We start from the raw sequence: 6,815 nt of genomic DNA on the forward strand, positions 1-6,815 counted from the left end.
CTAAAAAAAAAAAAAAAAAAAAGACCAATCTGGCCAGCACAGCAAGCCGTCCATCTCTATTCAAAACAACAAAAAATGCAGAGTCATCTCCTACTCTTCGTGTTCAGCACTTTCACCCTCCACTGTCCCACTGTGGCCTGGCCCCAGCACTGTCGCCTCTCATCTGGATCGCTGCTGTAGCCCCTCACTGATCTCTTTCTGTCCTAGTCCTCCTCTACTGTTTTCCTCCATGCAGCAGGCAGAGCGATCCTGTTAAAATGAGATCACGCCACTTCTCTGCTAGAAACCCACCAGCGGCTCCCATGTCAGAGCAAAAGTCAAAGTCCTTACTGTGACCCACAAGGCCTATCAGATCTGTAGGTTTGTTTCACCTCTGACCTGCCCTTCGCCACCACCCACTGCGCTCACCACCTCTCCAGCCACACCATCCTTCTTGCTGTAACTTGATCGAAGGCAGCCTCCTCGCCTCCGGCCTCAAGACCTTTGTCCACCAGTGCAAGTCCAGAGGTCTGTTCCTTCCCACTGGATACTGCAAAGGCTTTCCAACAGCCCTACCTCCCCCTCTTCCTATCCCCCTTCCCTGGTCTCTGTTCTTATCTTCAACAATGTCACTTTCTTTTCCCTTTTTTTTTTTTTTTTTTTGAGGCAGAGTCTTACTCTGTCGCCCAGGCTGGAGGGCAGTGGCTCATTGCAACCTCTGCCCTGTGGGTTCAAGCAATTCTTGTGCCTCAGCCTCCCGAGGAGCGGGGACTACAGGCCCACACCACCATGCCCAGCTAATTTTTTTTTTTTTAATGAAGTCTTACTCTGTTGCCCAGGCTGGAGTGCAGTGGTGCGACCTCAGCTCACTGCATGCAACCTCTGCCTCCCAGGTTCAAGCCATTCTCCTGCCTCAGCCTCCCAAGTAGCTGGGACTGCAGGCATGGGCCACCATGCCCAGCTCATTTTTGTATTTTTTAGTAGGAACAGGGTTTCACCATATTGGACAGGCTGGTCTTAAACTCCTGACCTTGTGATCTGCCCGCCTTGGTCTCCCAAAGTGCTGGGACTACAAGCACGAGCTACCGTCCTCCTTGCTGTGCAGGAAATCCACAGCAAGAAGGCCAATTTTTTGTATTTTTGTTTTGTTTTGTTGAGACAGAGTTTCACTCTTGTTGGCCAGGCTAGAGTGCAATGGCACGATCTTGGCTCACTGAAACCTCTACCTCCTGAACTCAAGAGAGTCTCCTGCCTCAGCCTCCTGAGTAGCTGGGATTACAGGCATGTGTCACCACGCCCGGCTAATTTTGTATTTTTAGTAGAAACGTGATTTCTCCATGTTGGTCAGGCTGGTCTCGAACTCCTGACCTCAAGTGATCCACCTGCCTTGGACTCCCAAAGTGCTGGGATTACAGGCGTGAGCCACCATGCCTGGCCAACACCTGTCACTTTCTTTTCTTTTCTTTTTTGTGGGGGGGGGCAGATTCTCGCTCTGTCGCCCAGTGCAGTGGCTTGATCTCAGCTCACCGCAACCTCCAACTCCCGGGCGATTCTCCGCCTTAGCCTCTCAAGTAGCTGGGATTGCAGGTGCCCACCTCCACACCTGGCTAACTTTTTGTATTATTAGTAGAGACGGGGTTTTACCATGTTGGCCAGGCTGGTCTTAAACTCCTGACCTCAGGTGATCCACCCGCCTCACCTCAGCCTTCTAAAATGCTGGGATTACAGGCGTGAGCCACCATGCCTGGCCTACACTTGTCATTTTGTAACATGCTCTACATTTTACTTATTTTCGATCTGCTCCCCTCCCCCCACAATCACAATGTATGCTTCATGAGGACAGGGTTTTTTTTTTGCTAGGTTCACTGCTGAATGCTAAGCAGCTAAACTAGTATCTCGCACTGTGTAGGTGCCAGGGGACCAGGGTAAAAAATACAAGTCACTGCCCACAAGGACAGTAGTGTCCTAAGTGGCATGAGGTGGCAGAGAGGATGGAGTAAGAGGAGGAGGGATTGACCGTGTGTGCGGTGGGGAGACATGCAGGTTGGGAAAGACGGCTTCACAGAACTATTGATTGTTGTGGATGTTTGACATGGTCTGGACAATTTAAAAGGCTAGAACTGACCGGGTGTGGGAGGAAACACCCTCTGCAGAGGCCCTGGACTATGAGAGCACAGGGAAGTGTTCCAGAAATGGCGGATGCAATCATTGATTCAAGGGGCACCTGTTATGGGTCAGGCCCTGCTCTGGGCACTGGCAGCAAGTGGGGAACAAGAGGAATCTTGCCTGAATGGTGCTTAGGCCACTGAGGGCAACGGATAAGTGTGATCCAGGCTGTGATGGGGTACAGGGAGGAGGGGCACTTGGGCCAGACCTTGGGGAGGCAGAGAAGTCTCGTAGGAAAGACAATGTAAGCAGAGTGCAGGAGGTGTGCACTGGGCAGGGGAGCAGGCAGAGGGCATGAAGCCAAATAGGCAGGCCTCATAGGTTATCCAGAAAGCAGTTGATTTAACTGTCAATTGAATGAATGGATGAACAAGGTGTTGCCATATAGAGATTAACTCCACCAGCCACATACAAAAATCCAATTAATTTATCAATATTCATATCTCAGCACACAGGCTCTGGGCGGGGAGTGAGTGTGGGAGGAGGAGCGATGGAGTTACAGGTTGAGGCCAACCAAGCCCAGCAGAAGGAATAAGAGCCGTGGTTCTCGGCCTCCCTCGATTACAGACTTGCTGTGTGACTTTGGGCAAATTCCATCCTCTCTCTGGGCCTCAGTTGCATCACTGAGACAAAAGGGTTAGGGTATGATGAACATTTCTTTTTCCTTTTCTTTTTTCTTTTTGCGAGGGAGTTTCTCTCTTGTTGCCCAGGCTGGAGCGCAATGGTGTGATCTCAGCTCACCGAAACCTCCGCCTCCTGGGTTCAAGTGATTCTCCTCTCCTGCCTCAGCCTCCAGAGTAGCTGGGATTACAGGCAGGCGCCACCCCACCCAGCTAATTTTGTATTTTTAGTAGAGATGGGGTTTCTCCATGTTGGTCAGGCTGGTCTCGAACTCCTCACCTCGTGATTTGCCCGCCTGGGACTCCCAAAGTGCTGGGATTACAGGCGTGAGTCACCGCGCTTGGCTCACAGTGTTATATAACATTGTATATTTGGTCTTCAAACAACATTCATATGTAGTTTCATTTGCTGACTTTATTTTTCTTCTCCTTCTTCTTTCTTTCTTTCCTTTTTTCTTTTCGTTCTTAAACACATTTTTTTTGAGACAGGATCTTGCTGTTACCCAGACTGGAGTGCAGTGGGTGATCTTGGTTCACTGCAGCCTCAACTTCCCAGGCTTAGGTGATCCTCCCACCTCAGCCTCTCTAGTAGCTGGGACCACAGGCATGCACCTGCCTCCCCCACCAAGCTAACTTTTGTATTTTTTGTAGAGACAGGTCTCACTATGTTGCCTAAGCTGGTCTTAAACTCCTGGGCTCAAGCAATCTGCCCACTTTGGCCTCCCAAAGTGCTGGGATTACAAGCATGAACCACTGTGCCTGGCCCCTAATTACTTTAAAATCAGCATGCATCATTTATGGGAAACAGGGTTTTTAAAATCATCAATTTAATTTAAATGTATTAAAATTACCTTGAATTAATATGTTGTTATACAATTAATTTTTTTCTTAAAATAACTTCCCTGAGACACTACTGGGACCGAAGTGACGTGTTGGGAACAGGTCAATGTAGTGGCAAGAGAATGGGACAGAGCTGGAGTTCTTGTGGGTGTGGCTAGCTCGATGAGACACTACTAAATGAAGGGACCATGGGGAGGAGCAGAACCAAGGGGAGGGACGTGAATTGGCCTTTTATTTATTTATTTTTTTTAATTTTATTTCATTTTTTTGAGACGGAGTTTCGCTCTTGTTACCCAGGCTGGAGTGCAATGGCGCGATCTCGGCTCACCGCAACCTCCGCCTCCTGGGTTCAGGCAATTCTCCTGCCTCAGCCTCCTGAGTAGCTGGGATTACAGGCACGCGCCACCATGCCCAGCTAATGTTTTGTATTTTTAGTAGAGACGGGGTTTCACCATGTTGACCAGGATGGTCTCGATCTCTTGACCTCGTGATCCACCCGCCTCGGCCTCCGAAAGTGCTGGGATTACAGGCGTGAGCTACCGCGCCCGGCAAATTGGCCTTTTAAACAAGTTGAGTGTGAGCACCCTGTATAGTATCCAAGTGACAGCATTAAAGCTGGAAATGCAGTTTCTTTTTCATTTCGTTTCTTTTCTTTCCTTTTTTTTTTTCTTCTGAGACAGAGTCTTGCTCCGTCACCCAGGCTCACTGCAACCTCCACCTCCCGGGTTCAAGCGATTCTCCTGCCTCAGTCTCCTGAGTAGCTGGTATTACAGGTACACGCCACCACACCCAGATAATTTTTGTATTTTTAGCAGAGACAAGGTTTCACCATGTTTGCCAGGCTGGTCTCAAACTCCTGACCTCAAATGATCCACCTGCCTCAGCCTCCCAAAGTGTTGGGATTACAGGCATGAGCCACCAAACCCGGACAATTTTTTCATTCTTTAGTAGAGATGGGGGTTGGCCAGGCTGGTCTTTAACTCCTGACCCAAGTGATCCACCTGCTTCGGCCTTCCGAAGTGGCTGGGATTACAGGTGTGAGCCAAAGGCATGAGCCATGGTGCCGGGCCTGGAAATGCCGTTTCAATCTGAACAGAGAGATCAGAATCAGAGAAAGAATTTTGTGAGCTGCTACTTCTCCAGTCAGAGTACTGAACATGCTTTCTTATTGTTTTTTTTTTTGAGACGGAGTTTCACTCATGTTACCCAGGCTGGAGTGCAATGGCGCGATCTCGGCTCACCACAACCTCCACCTCCTGGGTTCAGGCAATTCTCCTGCCTCAGCCTCCTGAGAAGCTGGGATTACAGGCACACGCCACCATGCCCAGCTAATTTTTTGTATTTTTAGTAGAGACGGGGTTTCACCATGTTGACCAGGATGGTCTCGATCTCTTGACCTCGTGATCCACCCGCCTCGGCCTCCCAAAGTGCTGGGATTACAGGCTTGAGCCACCGCGCCCGGCTTCTTATTGTTTGTTAAATTGTCTGGCTCCACTGCCACACGGTAAGCTCGTTGTGGGGGGAGCCACGTGTGCTCCTGTCTCCTTGGCATCTAACACATTGCACAGAAGATGGTAAAATCCCAATGAATGTTTTCCAAATAAATGTTTTTTAAAAGTTACTTCCTTGTACATCTCAAAAACCATGCAAAAACAATGAAAATTTCATTTATTTATTCTATTATTTGACTTTTTTGGAGAGAGAGAGTCTTACTTTGCTGCCCCAGCTGGTTTTAAGCTCCCGGCTCCAAGTGATCCTCCCCGCTCAGCCTCCCAAAATGCCAGGATTACCGGCTTGAGCCACCATGCCTGGGCCAAAAATGATGAAAGTTCTAAATCTCTAAGCAGGGGACAAGATATCACATTATTGTGAATGGGGTTTGAGCATCAGGAAAATGTTGGGAGACACTTACCTGAGTAATCTCTAAAATGTCTGCTGGATCTGACTCTAAATGAAGAATTTATGGATGACTTGCTCTGTAGGCCGGCAGTGGGTACTCATATCATTCTAGACTAGACAACAGACTCTACCACTGTGGTGGTTTTAGAATATGTCTACAAGTTATTTGACATTCTTCCCTTTAAGAAGTAGAGGCTCGGCATGGTGGCTCACGCCTGTAATCCCAGCACTTTGAGAGGCTGAGGTGGGTGGTTGGATCACCTGAGGTCAGGAGTTCGAGACCACCTTGGCCAACACGGTGAAACCCCATCTCTACTAAAAGTACAAAAATTAGCCAGGCGTGGTGGTGCATCTGTAATCCCAGCTACGCGGGAGGCTGAGGCGGGAGAATCGCTTGAACCCAGGTTGCAGTGAGCTGAGATCGCGCTACTGCACTCTAGCCCAGACAACAGAGTGCCAGTCCATCTCAAAAAAAAAAGAACAGGAAGTTTCAGAGGTGATACTGCCTGCTTTCTGAGGTCCGTCAGACAGAGAGACACTGCTCCTGCACTGCTTTCTCTTTGGGGGACGTGCACCATTGGAGCCCTGGGCCACCGTGTAAGAAGTCTAGTCACTTTGAAGCCATCAGAAGAGAGACCATGTGGGGAGACCCCATGGAGGCAGGGAGGCTGGAGGAGCCCCAGCTGTTCCAGCCCCTAGCTGTTTGACTCCTTCCAGCCCAGGAATGTGTAAGCGAGGAAACCTTCCGGAGTGTTCCAGCCCAGCCACTGTCTGACTGCAGCCACATAGGAGACCCTGAGCCCAGCCAACTGTGAGAGATAGTAAGAACAAATGGCCATCTGGGGTGGTTTGCTCTATGGCAACAAACCTGATCATCGGTACAGCTGCTGGAATCTTTACCAGGTTGGGTTCACTATTAGAACCACTCACTGCCTCCCCCATGTATCCATTTTTTTTTTTTTTTGCTTTTTTTTTTTTTTTTGAGACGGAGTTTCACTCATGTTACCCAGGCTGGAGTGCAATGGCGCGATCTCGGCTCACCACAACCTCCGCCTCCTGGGTTCAGGCAATTCTCCTGCCTCAGCCTCCTGAGAAGCTGGGATTACAGGCACGCGCCACCATGCCCAGCTAATTTTTTGTATTTTTAGTAGAGACGGGGTTTCACCATGTTGACCAGGATGGTCTCGATCTCTTGACCTCGTGATCCACCCGCCTCGGCCTCCCAAAGTGCTGGGATTACAGGCTTGAGCCACCGCGCCTGGCCGGGAAACAGGGTTTTTAAAATCATCAATTTAATTTAAATGTATTAAA

The sequence above is a fragment of the Sapajus apella genome, unplaced genomic scaffold (assembly GCF_009761245.1).
Source record: "Sapajus apella isolate SASKATOON/1434 unplaced genomic scaffold, GSC_monkey_1.0 scaffold74, whole genome shotgun sequence".
Taxonomy (NCBI): Eukaryota; Metazoa; Chordata; class Mammalia; order Primates; family Cebidae; genus Sapajus; species Sapajus apella.